Here is a 12,081-nt window from a genome sequence, read left to right as displayed (position 1 = left end):
TAAAGCACCATTTAACTTCAGCTGGTCAAGTGTCAGGATTAAACACTACCTAGGCTCTAGTTTTTGTGATCATGGATCCAAATTAGATGTCTATCATTTCAATAACATTATTAATGGATACATTGAAGATACATTTTCATTGGATGCTTAGCTAATAAAGCTATCTATACTCAATTATTTGAAATATCCTACATCTGCCTCTAAACATAAGGTTAATTTGAATAAAAATATATTCCCATCAGTAGCAAGACATAATGAGTACACTAGCAAGTGTAAAATAATTAGATGTTTCAAACAGATGGATGGATTTATATCTGTAAATCCACTTTTTTCTCCTTTTACTTCTACTTGCATTTATTTTATGCTGTATTTAATCCCATGACATAAATTTTTGTTTCTTTGATTTCTTCTGGGATAACTTTTTATTCTGTGAAACTTCCATTTCTGGTTTAGGAACAATTTATTCCTTTTCATTAAGGACCATCTAAATATGGCTAATGGAGCTTATACATAAATTAACCTAACCATGAGTTCCATGCCCAGTGGCACGTTAGGGGATTTTTCACCTGGATTTTAGGACTCAATGCCTAAACGATCTAACCAGTAAGATCAGCACTGTGGGGAAGAGTAGCAAAAAGTTAGCACTCTGTGTACCAAGGAATCTGTCTCCAGTGTCCCCTGTTCGGCATTGTGGGAAGGCAACTCTGCCATCAAATGATGGAATGGCATACACTGTTTATGTAAATAATATCTGCAGATATTTAATGGCTTTTCAGACATGGACAACCTGGACAAATTAGACAGTTTCACAGATGTTCTTGAATCTGAAAATTTGAATTCCTTTGATCAGCATGCTTTTGTTGTGTTTTCTGAGTCAAGTAAAAGGAGATCCAATGATCACTTTGGCTACTGAAAAGAAAAGAATACATCCCTTTTAAATGGCTTTTCTAACCAATTCTCCTAATGCCTGATATGAGTTAACAAAGGATCACTGCAGTGGACATTCAGGTTTCATCAGTCCCTCTACCTTTTTCTGTCGACAATATCCCTCTCTTAATTGAGCCTTTCTTTCTTCTAGATATTAGTCCATCGACAGAGGAACTGCAGTGTTCTTACTGACTCCATAAGCTGGTGATAATAGATTGATCTAAAGCTGAATACCTAATTAAGACTGTGGTGAAAGGTTAAGAATCCAGAGTGAAGCCAGAGAGAAGGAAGAGACAGTCTGCTCAGGATCATGAAACTGGAACGGAATCCTAGTGGTAGTCAAGGTGCTAATTTTTTATGATGCCTAGGTAAACCTCCATCCTTCCCCAAGATTTTTCAGGTGAGAAACACAAAAACCTCCCCCTAATCATTTATGGCCTAAAGCTAGTGGGAGGTGTCTGCAATTAAAAGAAAAAGAATGAGCACACCCATTCTGCTAAATCATTTAAGCTAAATTTAAGTCCATTTGACAACTGAGATGTTATCATATGGTGATGTTATCATATGATATATCATATGATGGTTATCATATGTAATCATAATAATGAAGATATTATCATATGATATATCATATAGCATCAACTGAGACGTTATAAACTATGCTTCATTTGGAATGACTGCAAAATAATATTTAACTGTCACACATAAAATTTATTGAAAACTAAAGTGAAATTTAATTGAATATGCCTAAAATTCAAATCATGATGGTATGTTATTTTAAAAGAAAATGGATTTCCTAAGTTCTTCTTCCAAAGTCAACTACTGTTAATATTATGATTAAAACTCAACAAATTCAACTGAACAACTAAAGCCAGCAGAAAGAAGTCTATAGATATACACATGCCTCATGCTAATACAAACCTATTTCTCAATAGACTCTTTGTCTACTCCTTGAAGTCATGATCAGTATTCTGAGTTAAGGTTCAAACAACAACCATCAGCCACTGACAAATCAACACTGAAAATATGAAAAAAAAAAAACAAGAGACAGAAATGTTAACCAGTTGAGCCCTTCCGTTCTGGCCAGAAATAAAATCTCATACAAAAAAAAGAATCATCCGTCAGGACCATTTCCTCTTATCCAAAAGTATTTGGAAGAACTCTGAGGAAAGGAAAATGGGGAGGGGGGACCAAAACAAAACAAGAGACTGTTGAAAACCCTCTTAGAGGGTCAGCTGTCAATGGAATGCACTTTAGTATTCAGGTTACCCACCCATGCAGAACATCAAAAACTGGGCTTAAGTCTCTCCCCTATTCTCACAGGCTCAGGCTACTGTGGAGCCACTGGGGCTGTCTTGAATAGTAACACACTTTGCCTCTGCGGGATGCATAAACACCAACACAAGCTGATCAAACAAAAGGGGGGGTCGTTTCTACTTGGCTTTCGTTTTCTTGAGTCATACTTTAAGACACTTAAGTCTGGTACAATTTAGCAAGTCAGCCGTTCAACGTGCAGTTTATTATTTCATTCATTTTTACCACCAACCATGTTGTACTCTTTCCATTTTAACATACATTTTGAATGATTAGATATGAGTCACACATTTTAATAGCTTCTCTTAATGGCAACTGTCACTGAAATACACATGTTCATTCTAAAACATGGACTTATTTATGACCCCTTCTATACTTCTAGTCTTTAAAACAATTTGGGGATCTGAATTTTAAGGGTTCATCTGCATTTATAGCAATCTTATGAGGACTAAACTTTAAGATTATAAATCCTTCAAAAATATGAGAAATCCTTAAATCTTGGAAGTTTATGATGATTTGGTTACAACATGTAGAATATTCTGATGCAGTTAAAGCTTAAAGAGCTGCTGACGCCATGTGAAAAGATGATCAGGAGTTTAATTTAAAATGTCTTAAGTTAAATTGCTACTTTCATTTTATACCTGATTTAAAGTCAATCTTCAGACACAGCACTTTGTGGCTGTCAAAAATATTTTCCTGTCAGGATTATGATGGAGGGGGGCAGAATTAGTAGCAAAGTACATACAACATTTTAACATTACAAGGAAGAGCTCAGAAATAGGTACTTACTAAAAGATTAAAACAAGAGAGAGGGAAAGATAATGGAAAAGACAAAAATACATGTGAAACCTTTCTCAATTTCTTAAGAAAATGCTATTGATTTTCATAGCTCATCGAGAACTCTTCCATAAAAAAAATGATATTTGATTTAGCTAAGTTTTCTTAATATCAGTAGCGGAGGACATTTCTAATATCACTCTAATAATAATAGGTACCATTTATTAAATGCTCACTCTATCAGGTCCTTTTCTGCTCATTTCCTATTTCTCACCCCAAACCAGCAATGCAGATTTTATTACCTTTACTTCACAAAGAGAGATGATATAGCTATAAAGTTGCAGATCTGAGACTGTATTCAAGTGTCTCTCTTTCCAAAGACCATTTCTAAGCAGTTCATAATCAGGAACACTGTCCAGGTATGCCCATCTAAGGAGTATAGTATAGTTTCTGCAGAAAAAGTCAGGTTTTGCCAAAGAGCTGGAGATCAGTGCTACAGCACTCATTTCATAGTGGTCACCCTAAGTCAGAAATTAAACTAACCATGCTGCTGCTGCTGCTAAGTTGCTTCAGTCATGTCCGACTCTGTGCAACCCCAGAGAAGGCAGCACACCAGACTCCTCTGTCCCTGGGATTCTCCAGGCAAGAATACTGGAATGGGTTGCCATTTCCTTCTCCAATGCATGAAAGTGAAAAGTGAAAGTGAAGTCCCTCAGTCGTGTCTGACTCTTAGCAATCCCTTGGACTATAGCTTACCAGGCTTTTCTGTCCATGGGATTTTCCAGGCAAGAGTACTGGACTGTGTTGCCATTTCCTTCTCCAAAACTAGCCATGAAATATGTTCAAATATATGTATGGAATTTATAAATATCTCTATAAGGTTAGGGCTTCCCTCATAGCTCAGTTGGTAAAGTATCTGCCTGCAATGCAGGAGACTAGGTTCAATTCCTGGGTCAAGAAGATCCCCTGGAGAAGGAAATGGGAACCCACTCCAGCATTCTTGCCTGGAGAATCCCATGGACAGAGGAGCCTGGCAGGCTACAGTCCATGGGGTCTCAAGAGTCGGACACAACTTAGTGACTAAAGAGAGAGAGAGAGAAAGTTTTCCAATAGATGTCAAAGTGCCATTCGGAAGTATTACAGGTCATCTTTAAACTTTAGCATCTATTAAAAGTAATCTCTGTGTGGGGTTTCTGTTACTCGTCAAGCATATGACCACTCACAAACAGAACTGCAGTGTATAATTACCCCAAGGATGTTTTTCACTGAAAATGGCCTGTTTAGATAGTGATTAACAGACTAAGAGTGTAGTGAATCGTCTTGATATCACTTCAGAAAAGTGATTTCCTCCCTAATAATTCCCAAGATACATAAATATTCAATTAGGGTCTTTGAAATCTCAATTTAATTGGGCATTCATCCTCTACCAAACTTCAAACTTGGCCCAGACTAAAAAGGTGTTTGATTCATTCTTACAATACAGGAAAAAAAAAAAAAAAAATCCAGTAACTCTTAAGTTTTCAAGTGCAAGTGTAAAATACAGCCAAGATTATCTTTTATATGAAATTTTCAAATTTAATCGCATTTTAAGGTATGCTATAAAGCAATGAGATAACACATAATTGTAAATTTCAATCACATAGTCACATGGAGAATTGATTAAAGTTTCCTGGGCCCCTCATGAGACCTAAAAAATCATAATAATGACAGTAGCAAGTAGTTACAATTGTGCCTATAACTGCTTCAAACACTTTGCATATATTTTCCCATTAAATTTTAAGAATGGGAAAAACCTATGAATTAGGAACAATTGTTATACCCATAAAAACATACCAGGAAATTAAGGCATAGAGAGAGAGATCCAATATCTTGGCAAAAATCAAATAATTTATCAAACCTCGGCAAACACATCACAGAGTTCCTTCTCATCACCACCAAGCTGTTCTGCCTGTCCAGACAGCAGAATATCAAGAATTGGGGCCTAGATTTTAAATTTTCCCTGGAGACCCGTAGCCTTAATGTTTCCATTCCACTAACTGGGGACCAAAGAAACTAGAAAGAAGCTCTCTACACTGGGAAGGGAAAAGTGAAAATGTCAAATAATTAATAAAATACCCGTGTGGCTTGTGTGTTTTTAAAACTTGAACAATTTGTTTTCTCATCCTAGATGACTCTTTATATGGTCCAGTGAGGTGAACTTTGGAATACAAGGAGGCAGATCTTGAAAAGTCAACTTCACTGGTTCTCAAATTCTCCGGTTCCAGGACCCTTTTACACACTTAAAATTGGTGACCTAAAGCAACTGTTGATTATATTGGTTACAACCATCAATATTTAAATAATAATAGTTAAGCTCATAAAATTTTAAAACACAAGAATACACCAGCATGCCATATGCCATCAAAGTAATGATGCCATCACATATTGTATACCTTCTGGAAAACTCTACCATAAACTTGTTAAAGTATGAGATTTAAAGGTTTAAAAAAAAAATCTTAGCATTTTTGTGAAAATGTTTTCTTCTTAGAGTACCCCTGAAAGGGTCCCACAAACCCACAGATTTCTCCAGAATAAAGTTTGAAAAGAGAAGTTTGTCTGCTCTACAAAATAACTGACACAGAAGTTTACCAGAAAGAAATATTCAGTTGGATGAATCAAATCTCCATCCCAGAGATAATGTTCACAATAACTATGATTACCACCAACAGTATTCCATTTAAGTTCTTGAATATGGACCAAATGCTAACAACTTCTAATGTGTATATGTAATCACTCCTGAAGAAATTCGTTAATATTTAACTAAATTCTTGTTTTAAATGTCAACAAGACATTAGTAAGACATAAATTATTAAGATCTATAGAATCTGTTAGGATTTCCCTGTAGCTCAAAGGGTAAAGAATCTGCCTGAAATGCAGGAGACAATCCCTGGGTCAGGAAGATCCTCTGGAAAAGGGTATGGCAAGCCACTCCAGTATTCTTGCCTGGAGAATCCCATGGACAGCGGAGCCTGACAGGGTACAGTCTGTGGGGTTGCAAAGAGTCAGACATGACTGAGTGACTAACACACATAGAATCTGTTATTATCAAATACAGAAAGGACTCTTCCTTTCACCCACTCTCTAAAAACAGATGGAGAATTTCAATGAACTCAGAGTAGAACAGCTAAGTCTTTTATATATATATTTGTATTTGTGAGCTCATGGGCACACTTAACAATTCTAAGAAAAAAATGACACCTGGTTACTTTATGCAGTAGAAAAGTTAATTTCAGTGGGCCACGTAGACTCAGACCAGGGTACTGACATGAAAGAATTTGGGGGACAGTGTGCACATCTTTGGGCTCATAAATGCTATTCACAGGCACACCTGTACTACTCTTTCACACTGGCTAATAAACATCAATATCAAAATCATAATCAACGAAAAATTTGAGTTTTTCTCCCACTGATCAGCAAATTCCTAATAACACACACTCAAAGATAAGAAAGGAAGCATGTCAGGAAGCCCTTACTCATATTTTAAAGTTTTTGTTTATATTTTATTATAAAATAGGATATTCTAGTAGGAAATTCATTTGCATAAAAGAAAAAGACATAAATGCAATAGTGATCAAAGCGCAAACATGTCCTTGAAGGCAAACAAATGCTAAATTACAATACAGCCTCTGTCTTTAGGGTTCCTCCCTATGTGAACAAGAGTATATTTTGAATGCTATGCAAATCTAAGAAATCAAAGGGAAAATAGTCATTTGCAAAACTTAAGGAAAGATATTCTCCCTCTAATTCCAAATGCTATAGCCATTCACACCATGCTAAATTAAAGCTACACAGCATTTTTCAAAATTATTTTGTTTTTAAGTACACAAGCAGTTTTCCTTGCTGATTTCTGGGCAAAAAATGCCCCACTTCTAACAGTAACTATCACTCCTACTTGGCAGCTCTTTTCAAACAGAGTTTCATCCAGCAGTTAAAGTTATCCAAAGGAAATCTGAAAAAACATTTCAGTTTAGCATAATATTATTTGACTGACTTCAATTCTTTCGATTTGATAACTTTTTTTAAAATCTGCTATTTAGGATTAACTTCACTAGAGCTCAGCAAGAAATCAAAAGGAAAACAAGTCCATAAAAAATTTGTCTTTCCTAATTACTAGAAACAATGCCAGGCACAGTAGCTGGAGCCAGTAAGTCTCATACTCACTATTATTCCCTGTGCAAAGGAATGTTTTAAAGGAATGTTTAAAATCTCCAAAATGCAAGAAGATCATCATTAATAAACTCATTTCTAAAAGACCTTCCATTCATATTTTCATGGAGGGCTCCCAATCTGAAGGATAATCACACCAAGCAACTTAAAATGAGACATCAAAAGCATTTATCCATTAAGCAAATCACATGCTGGCTTATCACTCTTTAGGCCATGGATGCCTGGAGCAACCTAATGTATCTATCTAAAATTTTTAAATAGTTCACATAAACCTTCATAGTAATCATTCCTCCTACCCTGAGTTTACGGAAACAGTCTCATCAACCATGCACACCAACAGAGCAGGTTACTGAACACTTAGTTATGAAGAAGTGCTAGGGAATGGCATTCAGGCACTTGTGACACATTCACCTTCAGCTAAAGACAGCACAATACCCTGACAGACACAGTTCTAATGACATCAGGACCTGTGGAATGTATGACTGCTAGGAAACACATGCTGCTAGGAAACAAAGAACAGATCTGATCAAATCTTCTAACACAGGACCTGGAATCACTGTGATTAGATCTAAAATAAGAGGACAAGTACTCTTTAATCTTCAGAAATACTTGCAAGGGCAAAGGCTTTAACACATACCCTCTAGAAAGGAAAGAAATGTAAGAAGCTAGAATCGCATGGATGAAATCACAATTTCCTAAGTTTTCCACTAGCCCTATCCCATACAAATATAACAATCAAAATCAGGCATCAGTGATTCAGTATTCCTTTTTTGGTGAGGGAACTGAGGGGTAATCTAAGCTATTCCAAGATGCCAGTATCTTAAAATTGAAAGAAATATGAAAATGATGGTACCCAGAATCAAAGTACCCTTTTACATTTACAGTGCTATACTTTCTTTCAACAAAACCATGGACAACAAACATGAAAGCAGTCAGGGCTAATCTACAACAAAGAATTTCATGTCTCTGATTATTGAAACTGAAAAGTAATTAGCTTTCCAACTTTTTAAAACTGTCTTTGTACATTTTTAACCCTTGGCAACAACAATAACAACAACAAAAGATTGGGTGAAACAAAGGTGAGATATTTCACTACAAATATTCTAACTCCTAGACAAATATCTGGGAATCTCTTTTGGTGATTCTATAAAAGAACTGACAATTCTATCTATAATCCATATATAGACAAATTGAATGCTGGAACTCTAGGTCATTTAGTACCATTACAGATTGAAAAATATACCAGGGAAATCTAGCTAAATTCTGTTTAATCTCAGGGAAACAAAGTACATTCTCCAAATGAAAAATTACAGAAGAACTATTTCTCTGTAGATTCTACAGTGACATCTTTTAACTAGTGTTGATAGCCCATATGACACTAAATTAGCAGACTGCCTATTTACTTCAGAGCAAAACACAGAAGGCAATTTTTCCTTCCTGCCAGAGTCTGTGCATCTCCTCATTTCCCCAGCAGCTGGCTGAAAGGATGTAAAATCGGAGGTCCAAGAAGGCTTATACTTCCTAATGAGTAATCCACCCAAGAAAGTAAACACAACAGACATCACCAGGTCGGGCTCCGAAGGAGACTGGCAGGGCTGCTTACACCGTTGTTTACAATGTGCTCTAACTACCGCAGGCAGGATCACACACAGGCACAGGAAGGAGACACCCAGAGGTGGCTCACACGCCTCGAGTTCGCCCAATTGCTGTGATATCTCTGGCCATAAATTATGCAGCGCACATTTCTATCTGAGAGTGGCCAGAGAATTCTGAGGATCAAGGGTTATACGGGCTTGATTTGGTTATTTCAACCTGACCGAAAGAGGACTACTCTATCGCTTGGTCCTCACCAGGGCCAATTTGGGGTGCATCGCGCGCTGCACCAGAGATTCTCACGCGCAGCACGCATCTCTTAGAGGTGCTCACTAGGGGACAGGGGACACAGTAGGGCTTCCTCAGAACCCCTACCTCCCTCTCGGCCTCCTCAAACCAGATTTTCCGGTTAAGCGGATCCCAGGCGATTTCGATAAGCAAGCTCAGCTCAAGTATCATCAGCTCTGTCATCCCGGCAAATATCTCCGGGCCATCCCCGGAGCGCACTAACGCGCGCACACGTAGACCTGAACACGCCGATCCCGCTGCCGATTAACCCCGGTAGCGGAGGTTCCCTCCTATACACACACACACACATACACACCCACCCACCTATAGTGCCAGGGGGCCTGGCACGCTTAGCCTCTGAGCTCCGACGCGGGACCATCGCCCGGGGTGCGGTGACACTGAAGCTCCGCCGCAGCCCGGAGCTTTCCCTTCACTGGTGAAAAAATACAGGGCGCCTGCGTTCCTACCTGTAACCTAGCCGACCGCGGCCACCAATGCTCTGACCACCCTGCCCCGGCGCCCCGGCCGGACTGATTATTGCAACACCGCCGCCCCCACCCCCGCCCAGTGCCCACTCCCAACACCACGCCGCCCCCGGCCACCCACGAAAGTAGCCGCTTTCTCCAGCCAAAACCGCCTAACAAAGCCAGAGCAAGCAGGTCTAAACCAAACTGCCCGTGAAGGGGACACAGCGGGCGGGGTATGGGGAGGTGGTGAGGCTCCGCGACTCCGGGACACGAACTGGGCAAACGCGACCCCCATGGATGCTTCAGGCAGGTGTCTTGAGAGGGTCCCCTCAGTCCCCATCACCCCTGAGCCGAGCTCCTCACCAGGTCCCTGTGGGTCCTCCAGCCCTCTCCGGCCTCAAGCGGCACAGGTTCCGGGCCGGCAGCGAGAAGGCGCCCCCTGGTTTGCTTTGGGCTCCCACCAGGGGAATGACACTGGGGTGAGACAGGAGGGAAAATTCCCAGGGTGGAAACCGTTCCTATCCCCCAGAGTGCTGGACTGCGAATGCTCACCGGCCACTCTCCCCTTCATTTCTCTCAGCCGCCAAACCGCCCAGTAGCTGGAAAAACCTCGAACCCGTGCCAACCCCCAGCGTCCACCAGCCTTGAGATTCCCTTCCCGCCCCACATCACGACTGGATGAGTGTGTGTGCGGGCTAGTGTGCAAGTGGGAGGCTGAGTGTGCGAGAATCCTGCGCCCCCTCGGTCGCCTGCCCCGCGGACGCAGACGCCTGCGCCGGGCCGGGGCCACCACTATTAGGAAGAGTGAGAAGAATAAATTACCTTTCGTAACCGCCGGTCCCTGAGCTCGTCCCATCAGTTGCTCAACAACCTGCAGCCTGGTGCAGTTTCCACAATCGAACCATGGAGCCCGGGGCAAAATACCGAGCAGCCCCAGCGTAGACACCCCCAGCACACGCGTCCAGGAATTATAACCAGAGCGCAGAGAAGGCAGCGGGAGGGTGGAGACCCCGGCCAAGGAAACAACGAAAAGTCTCCTTCCCCCTTTTCTTCTGCTACACAGCCATGAAGAAAAGCGACGGGGTGGTGGGGTGGCGGGGGGAGCCAAATGCTTGTCTTCCTTTACGTTTCCTCGCTTCACACACACCAAGGGAGTAAAAACGGAGCAAAGAGTGGAGGGTTCAAATGTCTCTCCCAGTCCACAGTTGCACAACTTCGGAGTCAGGCTCTGGCTCCAGCAGCAGCCGAGGGACCCCAGCGGCAGCTATTAACATGCGGCAGTCATAGCTGGGGCTGCTTTTCCTCTTGCTGCTGCTACCGCTTAAGGAAACACGCTGCTGAAGAGACCAAAAATCTGCCACCATCCCCCCAGTCGATCTTTATATCCAGTTCTCCCACCCCACCCCCTTTCTTTTTCTTCTTCTTCCTCGTCCTCCCCTTTCCGCTGGAGAGCGGGAGCGATGGAAAAGGTAGGGGGAGCCGCGAGGGCTAGGGGTGGATCCTTCTCCGCCAAACCCTCCTCCTTCTCCTCTCGGGGTTCTCTCGCCGCCGAGGGTCTCCCCCACGCGTCCGAAACCTCCGCCGAGAGCGGGAGCGAGGGACCCACAAACTCCTTCCCAGGTGCACAGCGGGGGCTTGCCGGCGGAGCGGGAGCCCGGCCGCCTAGGGCTGCTTCCCGGGGGCCGCGGAGCCCCGAGCCCGGAGGGTGGCTGATTAGCTCGTCGGCCCGGCCGGGCAGCTGCGGACATGTGGGAGCTTCATCGCGCGGCCCCGGGCTCGGCGCTGCCGCCGCTGCCTCCGCCGCCTCTTCGCTTCGTTCTCTTCTTCGACTCCCCGCGAGGGAGCAAGGTTCTGGCGCTCTCCAGACACGCACACTCACACACACGCACACACGAGCGAGCTTCTGCCAAAGCCAGCCGTGCAACCCGCGCGCGCGCACACCCGGAGAAAGAGGACGGAGGCAAAAAGAGAAGAAAGAAAGGGGAGGGGGCGAGTCACAGGCGGCAGCTGCGGGAGCTGAGGCCACGAGCAGTCCGGGAAAAGGCGGCAGCGGCTGCGGCGGCGCCCACCCGGACCAGCGGCACCATCTGCATCCCCGCTCCTGGGAACTGGGGCGAGCAGACAACCGGGCGACGCGCCGAGAACCGGTCGGAGCGCGGGCGCGCCGAGGCCGAGCAGCCTGCGTGCCGCGGACGCAGCCGGGGCCCTAGCCGAGCCCAGAATGAGCCGCGGGCAAGCGAGCGCCGAGAGCCGAAGAGGGGGCTCGCGCCGCGAGAAGGGGTGGCGGGAGGCAAAACCCGGATCTGGAGTGCGCTCGGGCTCCGCCGCGCGGGCTCCACCTAGCAGCTCGACAAACGCTTGGAGGTGGGAACGAGAGAGCTGCTACAAGAGGCTTTCCTTTCAGGGTTTGTCAAACAAAGGGTACCTCTCCTCGCGGCTTTGAGACAAGCTTTCTCTCTCTCTCTCTCTCTCTCTCTCTCTCTCTCTCTCTCTCTCTCTCTCTCTCTCT

The 12,081-nt window shown here is 43.1% G+C and overlaps 1 protein-coding gene across 22 annotated transcripts in view; it reads right to left on the bottom strand.

The window, feature by feature from the left end:
* ADGRL3 (adhesion G protein-coupled receptor L3) overlaps window positions 1-10,837 on the bottom strand; it is a 945,175-nt gene extending 934,338 nt beyond the window's left edge. For all 22 annotated transcript variants that reach the window (XM_027544604.1, XM_027544589.1, XM_027544593.1 and 19 more), the window contains exon 1: window positions 10,395-10,837. The gene's annotated coding sequence lies outside the window, so the exon portion shown is untranslated. The remainder of the gene's footprint in view (window positions 1-10,394) is intronic.
* Window positions 10,838-12,081: the final 1,244 nt, after the last annotated feature.

The sequence above is a fragment of the Bos indicus x Bos taurus genome, chromosome 6 (assembly GCF_003369695.1).
Source record: "Bos indicus x Bos taurus breed Angus x Brahman F1 hybrid chromosome 6, Bos_hybrid_MaternalHap_v2.0, whole genome shotgun sequence".
Taxonomy (NCBI): Eukaryota; Metazoa; Chordata; class Mammalia; order Artiodactyla; family Bovidae; genus Bos; species Bos indicus x Bos taurus.
Note: the sequence above shows the minus strand (reverse complement) of the source record. Positions and strands in the feature narration are given on the sequence as shown.